Source organism: Gadus morhua, chromosome 13 (assembly GCF_902167405.1).
Source record: "Gadus morhua chromosome 13, gadMor3.0, whole genome shotgun sequence".
Classification (NCBI taxonomy): Eukaryota; Metazoa; Chordata; class Actinopteri; order Gadiformes; family Gadidae; genus Gadus; species Gadus morhua.
The window spans coordinates 17,425,772-17,438,971 of record NC_044060.1 but is presented as its reverse complement, the minus strand read 5'-3'; the positions used below and the strand labels follow the sequence as shown (position 1 = coordinate 17,438,971).

Here is a 13,200-nt window from a genome sequence, read left to right as displayed (position 1 = left end):
ATCCTGACCAGCCCTTATCCTCCTCCTCTCTTCCCTTAGAACAAGCACTTCAGTGAGGACATCCAGACGTGTCAGTACCGCTCGGTGGAGGTGCTGATCGGCTCTGACTACGGCCCTCCCGCCGACATCTGGAGCCCCGCCTGCATGGTGAGCCCGGCCCCTCCCACCGGTCTGACGGCCCAGGGGAACCACACGCATATCAAGTCAAGTCCCTTTTAGTTGTGAAGCCCTGAAGTACAGGCTGTCTGAAGGGCCTGAAACACTTTACTTTAGACATATTAGTGCCAAGTATCGTGACTATCACGCTTTCTCAAACTTTCTTCTGTAGCGTGATTAAGTGGCTTAAAGTGATTGTGGTGGGAATTCCGGAACCACGTCAATCATAATTAGTCTAAACAGGGTAGCATAAAGAGTCATCCGAACATATAACAATTATGGTCATATATTTGGGTAATAATGGTACAATGGTACATGCTGACCTCTGTTGTACAGTCTTGATGTAACCCTTAACTCTATGTACATCTTCTGTTTGTCATAGGATCATGTCAGCTGAACTCAATTAATGAAACCAGGAATGAAGTAAGATCCACTAATGCAATAAACTGTCTGCACTTAATGTTCTACCTACAATTAAAGTTTTTATTTCCTAACTCTATAGTATAGGGATAGATACAGCAATATATTCCTGTAATCTATCAGCTGTAAGCTTTGTACCCTCTAACTGGCTTCTGTAGGTTTTTGCCCAGGTGTATGTGAGTCTGTTTTGTTTTTTTAATGGAATTTTTATTTTCAGTGCCATCACCCATCTTGTGAGCTGTTGAGGGAGAACAACCACAGGCTGCAGAGGGAAAATGATTCTCTCAAGGCAAAAATAGCAACATTGAAATGTAATGCTATTGTTGCAAACTTTTTTTTTTTTTTACACAAGGGTTTTTCTGTTTTACATGTTAGCTAAAAGGCTATGAATCCTTTGCTCAGTGCTGCCAGACGTTTTGCAGAAGATGGAGGAGTTTCTCCGCTCAGCACCAAGACCAACGACAACACCAATACCAACACCAACACCAAGACCAAGACCAAGACCAGAACCAACACTATCACCAGCACCAACAGCAGTTCCAGCACCAGCAATAGAAGACCCATCACCAGCACCAGGTCCATCATCAGCATCAGCAACACTCTGTAAGAATCTGTTTGACTTTATTTGTATAGGTTAAAGGAGCATTTCACCGGTGGAGGCATGAATATGTATTGAAATTGGGTCCTATATGTAGTCGAATAATAAAATAAAATTCTAATTTGGTGCCGTCTTGACCGAGAAAAGGCAGAAAGTGACTTTTTGGCGCTTGTGGATTGAAGACAACAACTCCCACCATGCACAGCTTCGCTGGCGGCCACTCCCGCTGATCATCTCCGCCTATCGGACACCTCCTTGTTCCATCTACTAATGGAACAAATCAGCGTGGAGCTTGACCCGACGTCACTGGCAGAGAGTAGTGACGCTTGCACAGAAGCATACGGCCGACATCTTTCTTTATTCTGGGTGGAAATAGTAACATAGTTACGCCATTAAATGCGTTTATGCAAACATTTTTAGCGAGAAATGTGCATTATACTTTCATCATGTTCGCTCGTTGAATGTGAAGGATGTTTGGTTTGATAATTATGACGATGAGGGAACGCTCCATTCACTTGCATGGACAGCGTCTCCGGTTGCTAAGCAACCTCAACGTCTTGGCGGACTATCTGCTGATCAACACTACGAATGCTGGAAACACACCAGACACACCATGTGAAGTTATTTAAACCGATTATTGTTATTTATATCCGAGATTATTTAATCTAACCCGATCTAAACTCTATCATGCACTCAAACATGGCGGCGTTTGGGTTTCCTACCTCGGACTCCTAAATCCAGCGCAGCCACAGGCGCGTTGGCGCGTTGAACCATTTTTGTGACACACAATGATTAAGCGTCAAGTTAGGCACGTTACACGCGTTTGGTGTGGCCGTAGCATTATGCGGTTTCACCCAAAAAATCGGCTTCGTGTGGACGGGGCCAAGAAGGCGAACATCACGTCACCAAGTCACCAAGACAGCGCCAGGCGACTTACGCCACTATCTGCCAATGGATCGTGGATGCCTGGGCTGATATAACAGTCTCAACTGTGGTCCAAGCTTTCACGAAGGCAGGAATAATCACTGAACTGCCAGGCAACAGCAGCGACACTGACTCGGATAATGACGAGAGGGATCCGGGCATGTTGGATGCCGTACTCGCCCAACACAAGAATTCGAGGGATTCGTAGACGGGGAATGAACTGAAAAGTGAGCTTATTGTTAAGAGATATTGATATTGATCAGATATTGATGAGATATTGTTAATATGCACATTAACGTTTGAACATCGTTACCATGGGAGTGACCGGAGTTGTCAGAACGCTTAATAAAGTTTGACTTTATCTGACTGTTTTGTTGACATTCCCTTTAGCACAGCTCGGTCTAGTCGATGCATAACGCAACCCCAGTCAAACGTTTGACTGCAGTATCTTCTATTCTATGCGCCTTATAATCCGGTGCGCCCTATATATGAAAACAGTTCTAAAATAGGCCATTCATTAAAGGTGCGCCTTATAATCCGGTGTGCCTTATAATGCGGAAAATACGGTAGTCCTTGTTTGTATTTCTTTCGAAATGGTGAACTTTTGCATGGAGCCATCTTCTATGTCAGATCCAGTACCCTCCGCCAATGTACTTCAGTTTTATCAACAGCCTCTGTTATCTTAGCTTCAGACGCTGTGGTTAGTTTCTGCTGGTGAAGTCCTAGTGCCCACTAGGGGTTGTAGTCTTACGAGAATCATCCCCTCTTACACTTCCTATTTTCTTGTACGCAAAAATCGTCATATTGCGTCATTAAAAACAGGAAGTGTTGGAGATCGATACGGATCTCTCCAGTCTCTCCAGAAAATAAGGGAATGATGCTAGACCATTCAAAAATATGCGGGGGGTTCTAAAAATACAAAGCTTATGTGAAATGGGTGAAGTTGCCCTTTAAGTTACTTAGTTTCAGTTGCACTGTTTTTCTAAATGCATCAGCCGTACACTCGGTTAATCTAAATGCATATATATATCATTGAGGTAAACGCTAGTCTGCTGTATGTTGAAGTAGATTTGTGGTAATGTTATCTACTTGCATTAAAGGTCATTCCAAAAGGACTTGTTGAGCGCTGCTCCTTCCAAAGCCCTCAGAAGTTCATAAATGATCTCCTACATGGGATGTATACCAGGGAATATATGGCAGGCCATTCAGTGACTGGCCAGTCATCCAGCAGCTGCACAGAATGAAAACCTGGCCTAGCCAAACAGGACCTTGTTGAAATAACAAGTAGGTATATAGAAATGAGAAAAGATGTTGGTTGAGTGATACCCTCATTCTCATGCTCATCTTTCGTGTATGTGTTTGTGTGTGTGTGTGTATTCCCACAGATGCTGCAAAGTTAAAGTTCACCTAAGTAACTGATAAGAACATAAAATATTATTTTACTATAGTATATATAGGGTGTACTGTAGTTTATTTACTATAGTAAACTATAGAATTTTCTGTAGTATACTATAGTTTACTGTAGTAAAACTACTATAGTAAGGTTAAAAAACACTACAATATTTACTATAGTATATATAGGGTATACTATAGTTTATTTACTATAGTAAACTATAGAATGTTCTGTAGTATACTATAGTTTACTGTAGTAAAACTACTATAGTAAGGTTCAAAAACACTACAATATTTACTATAGTATATATAGGGTATACTATAGTTTACTTACTATAGTAAACTACAGAATGTTCTGTAGTAGTTTACTGTAGTAAAACTACTATAGTAAGGTTCAAAAACACTACAATATTTACTATAGTATATATAGGGTATACTATAGTTTATTTGCTATAGTAAACTATAGAATGTTCTGTAGTATACTATAGTTTACTGTAGTAAAACTACTATAGTAAGGTTCAAAAACACTACAATATTTACTATAGTATATATAGGGTATACTATAGTTTATTTACTATAGTAAACTATAGAATGTTCTGTAGTATACTACAGTTTACTGTAGTAAAACTACTATAGTAAGGTTCAAAAACACTACAATATTTACTATGGTGTATATATAGGGTATACTGTAGTTTATTTACTATAGTAAACTATAGAATGTTCTGTAGTATACTATAGTTTACTGTAGTAAAACTACTATAGTAAGGTTCAAAAACACTACAATATTTACTATAGTATATATAGGGTATACTATAGTTTATTTACTATAGTAAACTATAGAATGTTCTGTAGTATACTATAGTTTACTGTAGTAAAACTACTATAGTAAGGTTCAAAAACACTACAATATTTACTATAGTATATATAGGGTATACTATAGTTTATTTACTATAGTAAACTATAGAATGTTCTGTAGTATACTATAGTTTACTGTAGTAAAACTACTATAGTAAGGTTCAAAAACACTACAATATTTACTATAGTATATATAGTATACTAGTATAGTATATATATATATATATATATATATATATATATATATATATATATATATATATATATATATATATATATATATATATATATTCTATCATGGAGCTGTGGCGCTGCTAAACTCCACTCCCACTCTATTGCCACACTGATACTCCCCATCTCATCTCATACACACATTATTGCACTTCAGGACTTGGACTTTTTAAAACATTTTATTTATATACGTATTTTATTAATGTGTGGATATATATATATGTATATATATATATATGTATGTATGTGTGTGTATGTGTATGTGTGTATGTATATATATATATATATATATATATTTATATATTGCTGATACTTATTTATTTATTTATTTTTATTTATTTTATTTATAGAACTGTGCAACCGGAGGAGGACTGCTCCATACAAAATTTCGTTGTCTTGTACAATGACAATAAAGATTATTCTATATAGGGTATACTATAGTTTATTTACTATAGTAAACTATAGAATATTTTCATGTGGGGCCCAGCATCACAAGACGCTCCAGCTCGCCATCCACGACATCTTGCCAGTCGCCATGTCTCCACTTGGTTGTGTTGGGTTGCCCCCCCGTCCACTTGGTTGTTTTGGGTTGCCCCCCCGTCCACTTGGTTGTGTTGGGTTGCCCCCCCGTCACTGCAGGTTGGGGATGCCGTCCCAGGGGTCCGCATGGCCCTGATTATTTGGTCCCGTCCTGTTTAATAATCTGCTGAACCCAAGGTTGCCTGTGTCAAAACATGGCAACTTTTGCATTCCTGCTGTAACCACTCAGAGAGTAAACAAAGGGAAACTTAGACACACTGCTAACCTCACAAATCTCATAGATATTTCCTCCAAACCAAAAACAACCTTAAAGCCTATCAACAACACTATCAGGATGGGTCTACTTAATGTTAGGTCTCTTAATAACAAATCATTTTTAGTTAATGATTTTATTACCACCTCTAAACTGGATTTTATGTTTTTAACTGAAACATGGCTGGAACAAAATAACAGTGCAACCGTTCTGATAGAGACAGCTCCTCCCAACTATAACTTTTTTGATGCATGTAGATCTGGAAAAAGAGGTGGAGGGGTTGCTGTTATATTTAAAAATGATTTTCAGGGGAAACAGATGTTATTTGGTGATTTTCCATCATTCGAATACCTCTGTGCTGTATTGAAATGCTCCCCCAGAGTTCTCCTATTAATTATTTACAGGCCACCCACATACTCTGCAAATTTTTTCGATGAATTCACAGAATTATTGTCTAGCATCTCCACAGACTTTGACTGTCTAGTTATAACTGGTGACTTCAATTTTCATACTGATGATTTGAATGAAAAGTGTGCAAAAAAACTTTTTATCATTTTGGACACATTTGAACTGTCCCAACATGTGAAAGAGACTACTCATTGTAAGGGCCACACTCTAGACCTGGTTATCACAAAGGGCCTCAATGTTTCTGATCTCTCTGTGACTGATCCTTCCTTGTCTGACCACTTTTGTGTTTTCTTTAATATATCTTTTATTCCCAACATACAGACAAAATCAAATACTGTCAAAAAAAGGTATATCAATGAAGAATCGTATGTACTTTTTAGAAAGGCCATCTCCTTACTACCACCTCTCAACCCATGTTCTGCTGATGATCTTGTAGAAAACTTTAATTTGAAAATTTTGAAAGTCATGGATGTCATTGCACCTTACAAGGTTAAAACGATTTCTGGAAAGCAAAAGGCACCCTGGAGAAAAGCTGCTTCAGTAACAGCACAGAAAAAAGAATGCAGGAAGGTTGAACGCATCTGGCGTAAAACAAAACTTCATATTCACCATGATATCTACAAAGAGAGCCTCCGTGCCTACAATTCAGACTTAAAAAGTGCTAGAGAAACATTTTTCTCCAATATCATTAAATCCAATAATAATAATGCAAAAACCCTATTTGCAACTGTTGACAGACTGACCAACCCCCCAACACAAATTCCACCTGATCTCCATTCCACGCAGAAATGCAATGAGTTTGCAGCTTTTTATACTGATAAAATTGATGGCATCAGACGCGCCATCAATATCTCCACTTCAAACAAAAATGTTGGACTACCACCCTGTTCAGGCAAAAGTAACGTGGCAGGGATGGCATGCTTTAATGTTATTGACTCTAAAACTCTTGTGGAAACTGTTACACAACTAAAGCCATCCACCTGTTGCCTTGATTCTTTACCTACCAACCTCTTTAAGAATGTTTTTGACTGCCTAGCAATAGGCATATTGCAGATAGTTAACAACTCTCTCCAGTCAGGCAACTTCCCAAAAGCCCTGAAAACTGCAGTTATTACACCCCTTTTAAAAAAGCGGAGCCTAGATACCTCTATTATTAACAACTACAGACCAATATCAAATCTTCCCTTCATAAGTAAAATCATTGAGAAAGTTGTCCTCCAGCAACTTAATCACTTCCTGGCATCAACTGGTTGTTATGACACCTTCCAATCAGGATTTCGACCCCTGCACAGCACTGAGACCGCCCTCATTAAAGTTGTAAACGACATCCGTCTTAACACAGACTCTGGCAAAACCTCAATACTAATGCTACTAGACCTCAGTGCTGCATTCGACACTGTAGACCATACAATACTTTTGGACAGGTTAGAAAACTGGGTGGGGCTTTCAGGCACAGTCTTAAATTGGTTCAGATCCTACCTACAAAATAGGAACTACTTTGTTTCCATCGGCGACTTTGTATCAGAATCAACCAACGTGATGTGTGGAGTCCCACAAGGTTCGATCTTAGGACCCTCTTTATTCAACATCTACATGCTCCCACTAGGGCAAATCATGCATAATAACAATATTGACCATCATTGCTATGCTGATGACACGCAAATCTATGTATCGCTATCACCAAATGACTATCGGCCCATAGATCTGCTGTGCCAGTGCATTGAGCAAGTGAAAGACTGGATGTGCCGAAATTTCCTTCAGCTAAATGAGGATAAAACAGAGATAATTGTATTTGGTGCTAAAACGGAAAGGCTTAAAGTAACCCAACACCTTCACTCTCTGTCCCTGAAAACCTCAATCAAAGCCAGAAACCTAGGGGTTATCATGGATTCCAATTTACATTTCGAAAGTCACATCAAATCAGTTACAAAATCTGCATATTATCACCTTAAAAATGTAGCAAGACTTAGAGGGCTCATGTCCACCGAAGACTTACAAAAACTTGTACATGCCTTTATCACTAGTAAGCTTGATTACTGCAATGGTCTCCTTACAGGTCTCCCAAAACAAACTCTAAGGAAGCTTCAGCTTGTTCAGAATGCTGCTGCTAGAGTTTTAACAAAGACCAAAAAATTTGAACACATTACACCAATTCTTAAATCGTTACATTGGCTTCCTGTAGGTCAGAGAATTGATTTTAAAATCATGTTGCTAACCTATAAATCCTTACATGGTTTAGGCCCAAAATAGTTAACTGATATGCTTCCACTACATAAGCCTTCTAGAACACTAAGATCTTCTGAGACCAATCTGTTAATTATCCCCAGAGTAAACACGAAACATGGGAAAGCAGGATTTAGTTACTATGCAACAAATAGCTGGAATAAACTCCCTGAGGATTTAAGACTTGCCCCAACTCTGAGCACCTTCAAAACAAGATTGAAGACTTTTATGTTTGCTTTAGCTTTCTGCTAAATCTTAAATACTTTACCTTTATTTTACTAAAATGCCTTTTTAACTTTCCCTTTATTTTCTATTTTTACCAGAAAAATACATGACATTTGCTGAGTAATGAAGTTGTGTCATTAAGAGCTTGACGAAGTGAAAACCTGTAAACTCTTTTGAATTTGTTTGTTGTTTGTTGTTTGCCTTTGGTTCTGGGCTAGAGTCCTAGAATAATCACTGTTGTTTTTGTTGTTTGCCTTTGGTTCTGGGCTAGAGTCCTAGAATATTGTAATAGATTGTCCTTAAGGTCGGGTTGTGGTCCCGACTTGGGTTCCAGAGAGTCTGTTGATCTGATCTTAAATAACTTTCAATTTAATTTTCTCACTTTCTTAAATACATTGCACTTTCAATTTTACTTGCTAAAAAGCCTTTTTAACTTTCTATTTTACTCATTTCTTTGCATATGTTTTCTTTTACTTATCTATTATTTTATTTTATTGTATAACAATGTTTATATGTGAAGCACTTTGAGTCTGCCTTGTGTATGAAAAGTGCTATATAAATAAAGTTGCCTTGCCTTGCCTTGCCTTATGAAGATGTATGGGGGCACTGCTGGAACCAGGTGGACAGGATGTCCACATCCCCAGCAGACCCGGGGGAACGCCCTGGGCAACCGCTCCACTTGCAGTGAGGCAGCCCACACTAGCTGTGTCAATTCTTCCGTCCAGGCAAGTGCTGCTGCCTTCCACTCAATCCCACTCGCACTCACTGCGCCGTATCTCCAAGCTGAAGCGGTGGGGATAAGTTGGAATGGCGACGGGAGCCGGCGGCCCAGTTCAGCTCCTTCCTGCTCACCATGCTGGAGCCCCAGCCGGGAATGAGGGCCACGTGTTTTGGAATTCTGTATTATTATGACGTGTGGGTTTATTGTTTATCCTGCTCATTCATCTTTAGATCGACTAAATCCCAAAAATCTTTCATGAGTAAATAAATAAAATATTAGCTCCATTACTCCATAATAGAAAAATATATATAATAAACCAGCATTTATATTGAAGTACAACTCATTAACTACAATATTCATGAGAGTTAAAGAGAATACATTTGTGTGTGTGTGTGTGTGTGTGTGTGTGTGTGTGTGTGTGTGTGTGTGTGTGTGTGTGTGTGTGTGTGTGTGTGTGTGTGTGTGTGTGTGTGTGTGTCTGTGTGTGTGTGTGTGTGTGTGTGTGTGTGTGTGTGTGTGTGGGCTATGGAAAGCCAAGAAGGCCACAATCCGGACCTAGATTGGCGCGGTAAAAGTGCAAAACCGTACGGAAACCGTACGGTTGCCGTACGGATTCCGTACGGATTCCGTACGGTTTCCGTACGGATTCCGTACGGTTTTGCAAGAATTCCGTACGGAATCCGTACGGAATCCGTACGGTTTCCGTACGGTTTCCGTACGGTTTCCGTACGGATTCCGTACGGATTCCGTACGGTTTCCGTACGGATTCCGTACGGAAACCGTACGGTTTTGAATGACTAATAGCCGCGGCTATTAGTCATTCACTCCGGCTATTAGTTATTCACTCCGGCTATTAGGTATGCAGAACGAGCCCCTCCCCTTCTTTGCTTGACCACTAAGTTTGAAGGCTGTCTAACCAATCAGTGAAGAGAAAGACCAGACTAAAGTAACGCATTGTCGAAACTAGAGCGGCAGTCAGTGCCTCCATGTTTCGCCGTAACATAAGGCTGTGTTGTCTTTACTAGTTTCACTACAATGTAATGACCACCACTAGCTAGTGGAAAATATATTTGTGTCTAGTACAGTGATATATTTGTATATGTTAGGCTATATATTGAGATGGCAGTGTGCGAAATACCCATCATTATTCGGGGATGCCCTCATCCCCAGATTGTTCGCGATATGCAGTAGCCAGCTCGGCCATAACATTACAATATTTCATGGATGCAAGCAAGCCAAGACAATCGATCTATATCTATAGCCTACATGACAACACGCAGACACACACACGCAGACACACACACACACACACACACACACACACACACACACACACACACACACACACACACACACACACACACACACACACACACACACACACACACACACACACACACACACACACACACAAACACATTAAGCACACATTAAGCACACTGGTAAAGCAATAGGAGCCTGCATTGGCTGAAGTTGTTGGGATGCACCTTATTTTATAACAGGGAGGGGCAAAGTTGTGCATTACAATGCAAACACGACAATAATTGGCACCGTTCTTGCGCACTCAGAAGAACATGCAGTAGGACCGATCTTGTGACATTATTTAACCATCCATCTACAGCTAATACGATCAGACAGATACATCATCGATCACATAAAAGCCCACAACAAGCCCAACATCACCACGGCAGGTGCGATCTCTCTCGCACATTCACACAATCACTCCAACTTCTCCAACTCCAAGGCAAGGCTGTTTCACTAAGACCACAAACAACCACAACTAACCAGCCTACATATCCACAATAATGCACAACAATCAGTTCTATACATTGCGTCTATCTTCTGTTTGGTGCACATGGCTAATTTGCATAGTTTGCACCGGACTCTCGGCTCCGCTTGTCAAAAAAATGGAACGTATTTGTGAATAAATGCTTTGAATTCTGAATACTGGACTTGGTGAGCTTGAATAGGCTAAATCTAAGTGACCTTTAGTGAGATGGCCTAAAACGGAATACAAATGAATTATTCTAGGACATATAGGCTTTCAGGATCAATTCAGAGGTTCAACTGTTCGTGATTAATTTTGCTTAGCCAGTGAAAGTGACCAGCTGTAGATTCCGCACTGTTAAAAATACTTCACTACAAGTAGGCTATAAGTCCTCCAAATAATTCAGCAGAATTGCATTACTGCCACACGCATAGGCAGCAGTAGTCATTATGCGCTGAAATGGTCCCTGCCAGTGTTTTTCTATTCTGATGTTTGTGGATGAATCTTTCAGCTACAGCTTTGTTACATTTCCTTGCGATGGTTTGCTGGTTTAACTATACAGCAATAAATCAAATGATGCAAGATGATGTGTCCGTTGCGTGGCTGTCATGTGAGAGCCGTATACGCATTTTAAAAACACCTGTAATCAGCGTGACTATGACTTTCCGAGCGGATCATGGGGGGCTCTTCAATCATTTATTTTTCAGGATTTTCTCCCGTCATCCTCCAGTTTATTGCAAACATCTGGAGATAAGTCGGTTTAATTAAATACTCAAGTGAAATACAAGTGTACCTCCAAATTGCACTTATTGTACAGTACTTCGGTAAGGGCATTTACAATCCATCACTAAAGTTTTAATAGAATATTCTGATTCAGCGGATTTAAAATGTATTTGTATAATCTTCACAAATCTTGCAGCAATGCAATGTTAATATATCATCATGGGAAATGAGTATTCTGATTCAGCACATTTACTAGTTCCTGTTGTGGTAATAAGAAGTAGAGCCCCCCCATCTTCATCTGCCTGGAAGCTGCCTTCTCCGGGTAAAATTCGTCCTGAATGGGCTTCCTTCCAATCGGGCTCTGCTCCTCACATTAAGCATAGCCCATCTTTACCCAAGACGCAGATGTTTTATTCACTGTTATCCCTCAATAACGTTTATTTGATGTGTTGTTAATCATGTATGACTAATGCTGCCCTACTGTGTGAAAGGTGTGAAACGTTGGGATAGCTTATGGTCATGATGCTTACGTTGAGAAATATGTAGTAGGCCTACTGCTTAGAAATGAATTTTTATGAAGCTTGTTTATATGCTATTTCCCATGATGATAAATTAACATTTCATTGCTGTGAGTTGTGAAGATTATACAAATAAATAGTAAATGTGCTGAATCAGAATACTCATTTCCCATGATGATATATTAACATTGCATTGCTGCAAGATTTGTGAAGATTATACAAATACATTTTAAATCCGCTGAATCAGAATATTCTATTAAAACTTTAGTGATGGATTGTAAATGCCCTTACCGAAGTACTGTACAATAAGTGCAATTTGGAGGTACACTTGTATTTCACTTGAGTATTTAATTAAACCGACTTATCTCCAGATGTTTGCAATAAACTGGAGGATGACGGGAGAAAATCCTGAAAAATAAATGATTGAAGAGCCCCCCATGATCCGCTCGGAAAGTCATAGTCACGCTGATTACAGGTGTTTTTAAAATGCGTATACGGCTCTCACATGACAGCCACGCAACGGACACATCATCTTGCATCATTTGATTTATTGCTGTATAGTTAAACCAGCAAACCATCGCAAGGAAATGTAACAAAGCTGTAGCTGAAAGATTCATCCACAAACATCAGAATAGAAAAACACTGGCAGGGACCATTTCAGCGCATAATGACTACTGCTGCCTATGCGTGTGGCAGTAATGCAATTCTGCTGAATTAATTATTATATGTCCTAGAATAATTCATTTGTATTCCGTTTTAGGCCATCTCACTAAAGGTAACTTAGATTTAGCCTATTCAAGCTCACCAAGTCCAGTATTCAGAATTCAAAGCATTTATTCACAAATACGTTCCATTTTTTTGACAAGCGGAGCCGAGAGTCCGGTGCAAACTATGCAAATTAGCCATGTGCACCAAACAGAAGATAGACGCAATGTATAGAACTGATTGTTGTGCATTATTGTGGATATGTAGGCTGGTTAGTTGTGGTTGTTTGTGGTCTTAGTGAAACAGCCTTGCCTTGGAGTTGGAGAAGTTGGAGTGATTGTGTGAATGTGCGAGAGAGATCGCACCTGCCGTGGTGATGTTGGGCTTGTTGTGGGCTTTTATGTGATCGATGATGTATCTGTCTGATCGTATTAGCTGTAGATGGATGGTTAAATAATGTCACAAGATCGGTCCTACTGCATGTTCTTCTGAGTGCGCAAGAACGGTGCCAATTATTGTCGTGTTTGCATTGTAATGCAC

General features: G+C 39.5%; 1 long non-coding RNA gene across 1 annotated transcript; it reads left to right on the top strand.

Moving 5' to 3' along the window:
- The first annotated feature begins 479 nt into the window (after positions 1-479).
- On the top strand, positions 480-1,158 carry LOC115557832 (uncharacterized). The gene is made up of 3 exons (XR_003979260.1): positions 480-579; positions 794-887; positions 979-1,158. It is a non-coding gene; the product is annotated as an uncharacterized LOC115557832 (long non-coding RNA).
- The last annotated feature ends 12,042 nt before the right edge of the window (positions 1,159-13,200 follow it).